Source organism: Oryzias latipes, chromosome 14 (genome assembly GCF_053564925.1).
Source record: "Oryzias latipes strain Hd-rR chromosome 14, Olatipes_Hd-rR_3.1".
NCBI classification, from domain to species: domain Eukaryota; kingdom Metazoa; phylum Chordata; class Actinopteri; order Beloniformes; family Adrianichthyidae; genus Oryzias; species Oryzias latipes.
This window is the reverse complement of record NC_136250.1, coordinates 29,202,461-29,215,643: the sequence shown is the minus strand read 5'-3', so window position 1 is coordinate 29,215,643 and position 13,183 is coordinate 29,202,461. Positions and strand designations below refer to the sequence as shown.

Here is a 13,183-nt window from a genome sequence, read left to right as displayed (position 1 = left end):
AAACTAAACAGCTATTACTTGATCAAAACCTTTTTTTTACCATGTTCTTGATAATCCTTTTTTTTTGTATTGTATTTGGTTGAGCTTTCAACCCATCGTTTTCCTGTTTCTCTTTCTTTATTCTAGTATATTCCGCCATTTTTTGACGCTTTACTCCTACAATTTTTTAGCTATTTTAACATTTCAACTAATAAAATCTTCAGCTCTTTCAGCTTTTTCCAGCTGTGACTTTTGGTCCTTCAAATCCTTGAACTTTTCCAGATATTCCAGGATTTCCAGAATGTTTGCCTTATTGAAAAACATGGGGGATCCTTGAAAACCTTTGCCTCTTTCTGTGGTGCAGAAGCTCGCTGGTTCGATACCCGGCGCTGGCATTTTTCGCAAAAATATCGTTATTGTTATTGTGCTGTTTTCACTTTTATTAATTGTCAACTTTGATCATTTCTTTCTTTCTTTTCTTTTTTTTGGTGCCAATAATTACCCTTTAAGTTTCATTTTCATTCAGCAATATAGAGTTCAACCCTGCGTTTTCTTCTGGAAATGAAGCTCCTTCTAGTTTTTTCTGTAGTTTAAGTTATTCAAGTTATAAACTAACCAATCAGATGCCTCAATAAAAGTAGGTTGAGCCTGCTGGCCCCCAAGAATCAACGTTCAAAATGTTTGATTGACAGATTTAGTGTAGCCTACTTTCAAGTGGTAGGGGGTGTGGCCTTCCAGCAAGCTCACTCCTGATGGGAAAGAGTGGTTGTTATGGAAACGATGACTTAGACCAATTCCACCAATCACTGCTTACCGACGACGTCTGGCTCCAACACGGCGGTGTCTGTTTCATGAGAAAATGGCGCCTGAATCGACTTAATTTGGTTGCAGCTGGAAGTAAACCACTTTCTTCGGGAGAAATCACATTCAGTCGAGTTCTCAGATTCAGTCATTTGGAACAGAAATTAAAGTAATAACAAAAAAAAAAACAAGAGCTCCAAAAAAAAATTAAAAAGCAACAAAAGGCAGTTAAGACAAATGACTAGGAAGGTAAGAGCTGAGGTTTGGTAACACAACAGAAAGTACAAACTACCATAAAAAATAGCTTCCCTCCTTAGATTTGAGTCTCTCACAAAGCAGACTGAAATTCTTCTGATGTTGCAGTTGGGTCAAATTCTGATCTTCTCTTTCTGCGACTCTGTTTCAGTTGTTTTTCTACAACCTCACTAATAGAAGTGAGGAAGAAAACGGTTTGCCTGGAGTGGAACAGATGGCAGGAGGGGTTTCAGGCCTTAGGAGCTTTTATCTTTTCACTTTGTAGCTACCAGCTACGATAAACATGTGTGCTAATCACCACAAAAACATCTGGGTAGAGGGCTCACTGCTGCTTCACGAGAAAGTCCACTGAAAATCACCCCAAGAACAATAAAAAAGTGATAAAAATATCCCCTTTTTTCTACTCTCAATCCATTCAAACAGAGACTGTTTGACAGGTGCTATGCAGGTTCCTGTAATTCTAACGGTAAAATTACAGGCCGTGATCTATATTTTTCATGCAGGACCAGCCAATTATATTACAGCGGGTGTACACTCAAATTAGTCGAGCTGTTTTTGTCATCATTTGCTGCTTGTCTTTAAAAATCCTCCCCCAAAGTGATCTGTAGGTATTTGAACTGCCCAAAAAAGTCACTGGAGGGTAACACGTCAACGGTCCTCCTTAAAGTATCCTTTTCCTTTCACAATTGCTTCAGCAAGCTGACCCTCTGACCCTTTACAGATGTTCACATTTGGACAGAAAAAGTCCAGTTTCTGTACATTTCTTTACAGAAATGTCTCATTTCTACATCAGCCGTATCTGTGCCGGCGTGCTGTTTGAGCTGTAGCTAATCCTCTGCCAGCTAGTGAGTTCCGCTGTTGACTTAAAAATAAAAAGTTTCATTTGGCTCATATGCATAAATTCTGAAGACAAATTGATCCTAGATTTTGTAATTCTAGTCTTACTTTAATCTGACTATTGTCTAGAATCAGGGGTAATTAGACTGTTGCTTAAAATAGAATCTATTTGGCAAAAAGTGTATAAATATACCTACATTACTGAAATAAAACTTTTTTTTTTCAGCAAACCCTGTTCATTTTAAGACATATTTCATTTAAGACATATCATTTCCAATAAAATTAATTTGAGTGATTATTGCTAATTTCATGAATTAATTAGTCTTGAAAGGGCAGGACAAAACAATTTTTAAAAATCTTATCAAAGCAAATTCTACTTGTTTCATTGGTACTGAAAAATGTGTGTGAACAGAAGAGTGGATGGGAAGTTTTTCCACTGAACCATGGTTTTATTCATGTTTTACATAGAGATCAACACCATACATAAGTCAAACTTTATTGACAGTTGCCCTCAACATTGTTCAGTTGAAACACATAAAATACTAAACAATACTTTCTCTTTTTCAGTTCATTATGTTGAAGGCGAGTTTGTATCCTTGATTGTTGAACAGAATTGGACAGAGTGAGTGTGACGTCCCCCATAGAAGAAGGTTTACTTCCGGCTCCAACTAAACGGATTCAGTCGCCATTTTCTCATCATATGTGTGCAACAATGTTAGGGCAAGACGGCGTCAGTAAGCAGTAGTCGGTCTGAATCGCTCTGAGTCATTGTTTCTATGGCAACCATACCTGCCAATCAAGAGTGGCTTGTTGGAAAACCACACCCCTACCACTTGAAAGTGGGCATGGGAGAATCTTTCAAACGTTTTGAACATTAGATGTGGGGGCCAGTGGGTACCGCCGAGTTTTATTGAAGCTAAAGAAAAAAAAATCATGAAACAAATTACATTATCAAGAAACAAATTAGGATTATCAAGAACATGTAAAAAAAAAAAGTAGCAGATCAAAGAAACGGCTGTTTATGGGATTTTGGCTACTTGGAGCCAGCAGGTAGTTCCAATTTGGAACGTCCGGAGGAATGGGTCCCCTTAGCTTCATGTACAGTCAATAGAAACTTGACTACAGTACCCATAATGCTTCACAGCCCATCAAGCGTATTGCTGCATGGTCTAGCAAAGTCGTATTACACTTTGGGACAGTTTTTTGAGCACCATGTACCACAGAAAATCTGTTTACTGGTCAGAATTCACACATGCGTAATATAAGGTGCTCTGTTGATTTTTTTGAAAAATGTCATGATCCATCATAGATGTTACTTCTGAATGATGATATGTGAATTTGTTATAAATCCAATCCTTCCTGTCAGAGATGATTTTATATTATTTTCTGGTAAGCTATAACCAACATTGGGCTGTAAAGTTTTGAATTTGGTGAATTCCTACATTTCTTGTGTACTTTATCATCTATAGGGTGGCAGATAGACGTATGGTCATTGCCAAACACGAGTAATTAACACCTACACTGTCTGCAGCAGCTCTGTTAGTACAAAACAAGTCCAAGTGTCTCTTCTCTCTTACTCCTGAAAGGTGGTAATTAGTGAGGGCTGTAAACAGATTAGAGAAACAAAGGGACATTAATCATACAAGAGGTTCTGGGTGCATCTGAGTTGCCATCATTCTTCATTCTGTGCTGTGATAGAGTGAAACGACTGTATTTTGACAGCCGTGTCATTGTGACTGTGCATGATAAATGATTCAGATGACTGGATATGTGTGATGAGTGGACGCGTTGTCTGGGGAGGTTTTTTTTTTTTATTTGATGGAGAGTTTTGCTGTTTTTATGTTGTCAAAGATCGCCGCCGCCATCGCGGTTCATGAGCACCACCGTTTTTCGCTGGTTGCACACTTTCACTGAGGTGTGCTGCAGGTCAAGCATCTTATGAGTTGAGTGCAAAACTCTCGCAGACCAGTGTGTTGCCGCCACTGGTTCATGCAAAAAATTCTGCAGCTAAAAAAAAAAAAGAAAGTAGACATCAAGCAGATGGGATTGTCTGAAGATGTGTCATTAGCTTACAGCTCATAACTAAATCTGTAAATCTATCTTACTGTTTGGTTTTCAATGTTGCTGTTTCTTTACATCCCATCACGCACACTCTGTGCACCAACAGGTTATAAGGTTTGCCAGTTACGTTAGACCTATAAATCTTGTGTTTCTGTCGTGTATTTGCATAATTATTGCTCCTCTGCATCTAAAGTTTCATTAAGCATGCTGGAGCTACAGTTATGACTTTGTGCTTGGCACATCTGTTGTAGCATAAGGTTCACTTAATATCTCTGCTCCCCTTGACAGTTGGGATTTGCATGCGTCCCGTACCCATTTGTCGTGTTTAGCTGAGCTGCATGATGTTTTCTTGTAAAACGGCTGCAAGTTTCTGTTCTCTGCGTCTGTTGTTGGAACTGAGCTCAACCGTCCACACTGTGAAGCAGAGAGATCTCCTTAAAGAGCAAATCCTTCAAACGCTGGAGGTTCCTGAGCTGAAATGAACTTTATGAATCACAGAGGAGACATTCATCCGGCACAGACGCTCAAGAGAAAAGCAAATAACTGCACATCACCAAGCAAACACATAACTAAATACATAATTTTGATGACCTCATTACACATGAGAGTCGTACATCGTGATGGCAGTGGGAATAAAGGACCTGTGGTGACACTCGTTCTTACACCGGGGGTGTCTGAGTCTGGGTTTATGATGGATCTGGTTTGAAGGTGGAGGGGACTTTGGCCCCTCTCATACAGGCCCGTCTGCATTATGGGACAAGTCCAGTTTCTTGTTGAGGTGACACCGTCAGTGTCCGTTCTCTGTATGGGCCACCGTTCTTCATCTTTGGAGGCCAATCCCCATCTTTTCGGTTCTGCTGACATTTAGACTCCGGTGATTGGTATCACACCAGTTCATAAAGTTCCTGATGGTTGGCCGTCCCTCTGCTCCATCTCCTTCAGACGCACAGTCCACAATGGATGAGTCCTCTGGGTACTTCAGGAGATGACACTGTTGTTTTTCCACATCCAAAGAATCCAAAGGGGGCATTCTTTCACTCGTCTTTGCTAAATTCAAAGTGTTTCCACACATTGGACTGGAATGATGGAAAGTTTTTGCTGCATCACATGTGTGTTATCCGCTGTGATGCACATGGTCGCGTTTACCTTATAATAAACCAAACCTACCGTGTCTCAATCCAGTTGGCATTTTTCAACATCGATATAATCAAATTATTTCATTTTGAAACGATTTTATAATGGTGTAGGGCGATTAACAACTTGCCTCTGACAGATCATTTGGTTGGTAGGAATAGAAATCGATTCATCGATTAACTTGATTTATTGTTGCACCCCTAAATCTCACTAATCGTCCGTCCACCCCTGCTCTCTCCAGCTTTCCTCTAATTCCAAAGATGAACAGTGATGCATCGTTTCCTTTAATTGTCTTGTAAATTACACCAAACCTGCTTGTCTTCAACAAAATACATGATGAATATGACGAAAAAAATGTACTGTTATCTGCAAGATTTATGAGATGACACTTTTATCCGACTAATCAGAAAAACTGACTTTATTATTTTAACGGCGCATTTAGGAACCTACCGAGACGCTCAAAATGACGAAACTCTGCAGTCCAGTCAGAAAGTATTGCTTTATCAGCATTTCTGGAATAACTGAATGCTGTCAAACAGTTAACCCTTTCAGGAAATGTTTATCCCCACAAGGCTCCTGGAAGTTTCAATCCGTCATTTCCAGAATATAGTCTCAGGCATGAATGGGATCTGTTAATGTTTTTAGGATTGAACACAACCACGTCAAACTTTGTAAAACATTCAAGAATTCTGTCTGATTATTGTGATTGATTTTTTTTCCATCACAAGGACAGAAATTCTGCATGGAAAAGGAGATTTCTTTCCTTTTTTTAATGTTTACCAAAGTTTAAAATCTATTCGTCGGGCCCCTACCTTTGCCAAATGGGGGGGTCCGGCTAAATTGCCAAACCCAAGAGATTCAGGAGCAGGGACAGGGAGCCACATAGAAGACAGGCCTGGCTACATGCCGAGTGAAGGTGCCACTGGAAGGGAAGGGGATACTCTCACACCGGCATGGCTCCTCACCCTGCCCATGAGTGTACGTCGCGTTGTGGCACCCAGGTGTGTCCAATCTGGGACTCAGTCTCCATGGGGGTGAAACAACAAAAAACACAATAAAACAACTCCAACACAAAAGCCTGCAAACAGAAATCAGAGAAGACTTCCTCTATCAAAACAAACTTCAACACAAAAGCAAGCAAATAAAAATGACAGGAAAAGGTTTCACCACACAACAAGTACCAGAACTTCCTCCCTGTTTTTATGTGTTTTTATCTGTGCGTTAAAAAACCTGGTCAAAATACTATGAAAATGTTAAAAACACTGAGCCAGAGCACACAAACTTACTGCAGGTCCAAACCACCAGACGACTAAAACAGATTAGTCTGGAAATGATGCTGCGTCTGGTCTGTTTTGATTCTGTATCCAGAGACCTGGGATGATCAAGATAAAACTACCTACCACGGACGAGCATTTAGGATTTTTTAAATCAACTGTACATCCCAAGGGGTTTTTATAAGCCTGTCTGTGTTTTCCAGGGCAATAATGTAAAGTACTTAAACCCAGACAGAATCATATTAGAGCTTGATAAAGTCGAGGGAAGTAAATCTAAAAAAACACCCCAAAAAAATGTAAAAAGTCTACCGTCTGGCTTGATTGGGAAACTTTGGATTCAATATCATTAAATAGATTCAAGATGGATCATGAGCATCATTTACTGGCATACTCTTGTTCTATAAGCTATTGAAGTATTTAGATATTTAGTTGACAATTCACCTTTTTTCTGACTTTCAGCACTTGAACTAAAACTAGTTGGGTTTTTTTTACTTTAAGGAAATGTGTCTCCTTTAAATCGCTAATTAACTTTTATGGAAGCTTTTTAGGTTGTATTTTTCCTCCATGGACCACGGTAATGTTCACCATGGAGGTTTGTCACTGGTCTCTCATCACTGCTTTCAGTGAAAGCCTTAGTCCCAGCTGTCCTAACGGATGAGTTTGGGGTGTCTGCAGGTGAAAATGGATAAACCTTTATTGGGCACACAGGTAGACCACACAAAATATCAAGGCCAAAGACCGCTCAGTGAACCTGTAGAGAGAAAATATTCATGCACATTCTTTTTTCTATGAGCATTCTGCAAGCGACAGGTCGTAGAAAACACTTGAAGTGTGAAGTGGGTGAGATGCAGGCGTGTCGTTTGGATTTTTTTTTTTTTGTCAACCCTCTGAATCCGGGGGACTGTTTAAGTGTGTACACTTGCAGAACTGCATGGGTCCACCTCCCATTGGGATTCATATAACTTAGACTTTAACTACCCAACCAAGACAAAAGTAATTAAAAAAAGTCTCTGCTGCTTCTTGTCTTAGTAGGGGAGTAATGCACACAATCAATGAATATTGTTGAGCAGGCAGTTAAAGGGTTAAGGCCTGAGGTGTGTGCAGTCTGCTGACCGTACAAACATCAGATTAACTTTTTTATGGCCCCTCAATGTTTTAAGTTTCCTTGTATCACACAAACTCACTTTTCTGCTGATGGTATACTCCAGTCATCTTATTATTATGTTTCTGAAGGAACCCCAGAGCTTTTTGCTTTTTTACACAAAGACAAAAAACTGACTTTACTGGACTTTTTTACTTCTCTAAAAAGCTGAACAAGCAAGAAAGCAGGTGAAGCAGATGAAGTTGTAATGTTCACTCCCAGCATCAAAGCCGGCAGGAGTTCAGTTTGAAAAAAAAAAAAACATAAGATGTTTGTGTTGCACAGGCTTCAGAGCAAATGCAAATTACCTCCCATTGTGCATCCATAAAGGTGCATCTGGCAAAATGTAAAGCACTGATTTAAGAGCAGATGAGCAGAGGATGCTGGTCTCACACGCAGAAAAGCCTCAACACGCTGCTCAGGAAAGACTGAGGGCTCCAAAACAGTCATTTCTGACAGCACACGGAACAGTAATTACCTCAGAAACTATTCAATATTATTCCGATTTTAAACCCTTAAAATAGTTGTTAGTTTATTTTATTTATTTTTTTAAGATCAAAGTTGAATCTTGTTTTTAAAAAGGTTGAAATAATGTTTTATGAATCAATGAAATCTTTTTTCAAGCTCGTTTGTCCAAACATATGTCTGAACACGAGTCTGTGCTGTTCCCTGTGTTGTTGTTAAAGTGCTTCAGACGGAAAATAGTCATTGGATAAAATGACGACTCTGCGCATTGATGACTGTTTTCATTCCAGATAAGCAAGCAGGTTCCCAAAGAAGCTCAGTTGAAATGTGCAGCGTCTCTTGTGGTGGAAAAACACCAAAGTTAGGATTGTTCTCTGGAGTTCAGCCCATAATCTGATGACAAGAAATACATAAAAAGCATCTGAAAAAGTAGAGGAGGTGCTATTGTTGATTTTCCCTAATATCTTTTACTAGAGCGAGCCTCTAAAAATGTACCTATTGAATGACCGGTAATGAGACTCTTTTGAAACTCAGTTTGACATAACAAATATCTGCGCTTGTTTTTTATTTTTGGTTCTTTTGCCAAATCGTAAATTGTAGCATATCTTAAAAAGTAAGATCCAAGTCCTAAAATTGCTGCATTGACTCCTTGTGCAATTAAGAAGGAATTTGAACGTTTTTTTTTATTGCATTGTAAATGTTTTTATGGTCCTGGGCCCTTGCGGACCTTGAGGTCCCCTGGTGCAGTCCTTTTGCTTTTTTCTAAAATTTGAAAATATAACAAACAGCAAGCCTTCATTCATTTTTTATGTGGCAAAGCCTCTCAGAGAGCATCAGGACCAAAGAGACTCCTCATGTTTTTAAAGGAAGCCTCAACATCTACCTTTTTAATCTAGCATTTAGTTGAAATTTCAATCAATCAATCAAACTTTATTAATAAGCTAGCGCTTCTCATACATTGCGCAGCTCGAAGCGCTTTAACTTTAAAACAAAATAACACACAATATTACAGTAAAAACCCAACCCACCCTTTACCCTTCCCCCTCCCCTCCGTTACATACGACCCATGACCCCCCGTACACTGAACAATGACTATTTAACTTCTAATTTAAAAAAAATAATAATTTAAAAATGGCTCTGCTGTGAGGAAACAGTATTTGGGAATCTCTTCATACCAGGACCCAGCCTGGCCAAAAGAGCATCGCCACAGCGCCCACCCAAACTGGGACAACACTGGGGTCCACTTCACAGCCGTGAAGCTGCAAAGTTAGACTCCAGCTGCCCCAGCAAGGGCGACAACTGCAGCAACAACCACCGACCGAGCCAGCAAGCCCTGAGAGAGAAAAGATCCCCTCAAGAAACTCTCGGGCTAAAATCATGATAAGATGCTAAAATTAAAGACATAAGATGTATATATAAAAACGTAACATTGAGAATAAGATGCATAAAATGAATATACTAAAACTAATAGAATAAATTAGCAGTTAAAATTAACTAAAAGCAAAATAAAAAAGGTGGGTCTTGAGCCTCTACAGTCTCTGCGGCCCTGAGGTTCCACAGCAGTCTGTTCCACAGGCGAGGACCGTAATGGCAGAACGAAGCCTCACCATAAGGTTTGGTCCTCACCTTAGGAACAACTAAGAGGCCAGCACCAGAGGACCTCAAGGTCCGCGTGGGGTTCATATTTTAAAAGAATATCATTTAAATAAGAAGGCCCAAGACCATAAAAACATTTAAAAGCCATTAAAATATTTTAAAAATCCATCCTGAAACGCACAGGGAGCCAATGCAGCGACTTAAAAACCAGTGTAATGTTTAGGAACTTGTTTGATATTTTAATTGTTTCATGCTCCTTATCTGTTTAGTTCTTTGAATTTATATTTTTTATTCGCTTTTAGAGATGTACATCCGTCTAGATGACCCCACTCCCAATGTTAAAGTGCCCAGGATAGCACAAGGGTTAAGGCTGTGATGACTTAACTTCCTCTTTCGTTGTGGGTGTGGCAGGGTATGCTGCCATCACACTGGTCACCAAATGCGTAGACTTCTTTCAGTATAGAAAAAAGAAACTGTATCTCTGGTTGCCATTAAACCTCTGCAGAAAAAAAGTTTTTTTAACACCACCAAAGCAAAATGAATATAAGTTTACATTTATTTATTGGTTTCTTTGTCACTTTAACTCAACCACATGAATGAATGCCTGATTCTCTTGAAAGAGTGTCTAAACATTTGTGAGCTTTGCAGTTTAGGATGAACCCCAGAGAGAGAAGAGAGCTGCATCATTTATATTCTGGGTCCTCATTAAAACCCAAAGATGAATGCTGGCTTAAAATTATTATAAATTTAAATATACTGGTTCTGGTTTAGGAAGTCTGCTTTCAGCGTCTCTCCTGGGCCTCTTCCTGCAAATGAACAAGCAAACTTGTTATCCTCCTGTAGCCGCGTCTTCAGGAGAAAAAGGAAATAATGAATTGGTTTGTACTTTTGTGTATTCAAATTGGCTGTTTGCATTCCAGTAAAGTAAAAAAACAAAAAACACGATTGGATGGCAAAGTTTGTCTTGTTTGAGGGTCATTTCTTTCAGTTTTTATCATTAGTTTTATCCCTGTACTCAACAAATTAGTCTTTTTGGACTTTATGAGACGTTAAGACTGAACGTTCTGTGATATGACACACTGAGCAGTCCTGCAGCTTACATACAGTACATACAGTACATACATTACACACCAGGGATTAAGCAGCACTTGGGTTCTCTTGGCCAGGATGTCAAACCCAGCCTTAGAAATTTGGGTGTCATTTTTGACAAAGATATGTCGCTGGAGCAGCACTCCAAGCAGTTGATCAGGAACTGTTTCTTCCAGTTGAGGAACATTTCTAAGCTACGGAAGATGGTGTCATATGAAGATCTAGAACTTCTTATTCATGCCTTTGTTTCTACACGGCTAAACTACTGTAACAGTCTGTTTTCCTGTCTGAATAAGAAGGAGCTGTCTCGCCTGCAGCTGATCCAGAACTCTGCTGCGAGGATCTTGACTCGCACCAAGAGAAGAGATCACATCTCCCCAATCCTCAAAGCTCTTCATTGGCTCCCGGTTGTTTACCGCTACCAATACAAAATTCTAGTTTTTGGCTGCCGGTTGGCTGCCTCGGTCCCGTCGAGGCCTGACCAGAGCTCTTCTAGGGCCGGCGTTTGGGGGTGGGGGCCTGGGCTTGCTCCGGGGGGGGCCGGCGCTTTCTGGCTCCTCTCTCTCTGTGTGGGGGGGGTGGTGCTGGGCCTGGGGTGTCGGCGCCTCCGGGGGTGGGGCCCCTGGGCTGGGTGGGCCTGGCCCCCTTGCTGGGGGGGGGGGGGGGGGGCGGGGGACAGCTGTTTGACCACCGGGGGACAGTCTATCAGCTGTCCCCAACTTACCCCCTTCCTCATATAACCTCATAATAGGGTGAGGGGGTGGGGGGCTTAGCCTGCGATGAGCCTTGGGGGGGGTTTACTAGGCAGTGGCCCCCCTCCTATGGTTGCCGTATGGAGTGGGCCCCCCCTCTTTCGGTTTTATTTGCACCATAGACATGTAGGGCCCTTGGTAGGGGGGGTGCTTGGACATCACTGCCAGCAAGCAGCAGATGTCCTCCTAGCACCCTACCCGCCAATTTTAACCGCACCTTAGACAGTTAGGGCCCCTTGGTGGGGAGGGTGAGGGGACGTCACTGTGAGTAATCAGGAGATGTCCCCTTAGTGCCCTACCCGCCAATTTTAACTGCACCCCCCTTAGTACACACACCCCTCCCCCCTCAATATATACATCCCAACATAAACACACACACATGCACACACACACCATCTCAAACACACATACACGCACACACATTTTGCAAGGAAGGTGGGACCTGGGTCCGTCTGTCCCCTGCCTCTTCCCTGGTGGGGGGTGCGGGCCCCTTTGCAACGGCGGCCGTGTCCCCGGGGTGCCGGCTTCCTGGGCCCGGCGGTGCTCTCTCCGCGCGGTGGGGGAGTTCACATTACATCTGAGCCGGGGGTGTCTGGTCCCTGGGGGGTGGGTTCTGGTCCTTGCTCCTGAGTGCTGGGCCCCGCCAAATTTCCAACTGTGGCCGAGCCTGGTCGGGCCATATTTATAGCACCCCTTGTGGGCCCTCTTTTTTTTTTTCCCGGGGTTCCCCCCTCCTGGGCGGGGGCGGCGGGCCCCCTGCCTCGCTCCTCCCTGGACCAACCGTGGGCGGGGCGGATGGCTGCCTGGAGTGCGGAGCGGGTCTCCCTTGGGGGGTCCTGGCTCGTACCTGGGGTTGGGGCGGGGGGATGCCCGGAACTCCTGGGTGGTGGTGGGGTGCTCGTTTGGGGCTGTGGGCGTCCTTCTCCGGTGGGGCTCTGCGTTGGGTTCTCCCGGCGCGGCGGGGGGGGCTGCTCTCCTGGTTGGGCTGGGGCGGCGCTCTCTTTCCCTCCGTGCTTCCCTGGCCTCTGGCTCTGGGGGCCTTGCGGCGGCCCTGCTGGCCCTGGCCTGGGTGGCGGGCTTGGTCGCCCGGGCGGCGGTTGTTCCCTGCCGGTTCCCGTGTGGCGTTGGGGGGATTCCGGCTGCCGCTGCTGCTGCGGTGGGGGTCTTGGGGTGGGGATGGCTGGGCACTCTCCCTCCTTCTTTTCACGTTCCACCATCCATTTTAGAAGAACATAAAACCTCACCTGAGCACTGGTGTTAGCTCACCTTTGCACTAATAGCTTGCATGACTGAATGACTGAAATATTTCACACTAGTTGGTTTTAAGGCATAAGTATGCGTGTGAACACTATCTGTTTTGTGTACATGTCGACAGGTGGACATTTTTGCAGCTAGCAGGTGTGTTTATAACATTTGAGTGTGTGTGTGGACGGGCCCCGCCCTTTTTGTACTGCATTTGAACCTTACCATAATGATTAACAACCAGTAAACTTGTTGCTGTATGCTGCTTCATGGTCTTATCCCCCTTCCCCTCCTATTATCACCCCCTACCCCCCCTCTCTCTAGCGTCTCTCTCTCTTCTTCCCCTCTTTCCTTTTCCGTCTGGTCCAACACCAAAGATTTTCAGACATGATTGAAATTAATAAAGTTTGGCCTCAATTACAAAAGGGGTTTATTCAGACATACCTTTGGTTTGTCAGAAGATTAATAACCCCTCTTGTTAAAGCAAAATATGTCCAACACAAGAGGCCCTCAGCTCTCGTCTGTCTGCCCAGCTGTTGGACAGGACAAGTTAAAAA

At 42.7% G+C, this 13,183-nt stretch overlaps 1 protein-coding gene across 2 annotated transcripts in view; it reads left to right on the top strand.

Moving 5' to 3' along the window:
* tmem132e (transmembrane protein 132E) overlaps nt 1–13,183 on the top strand; it is a 476,675-nt gene that overhangs the window by 408,698 nt on the left and 54,794 nt on the right. The gene's annotated exons all lie outside the window — the stretch shown is intronic.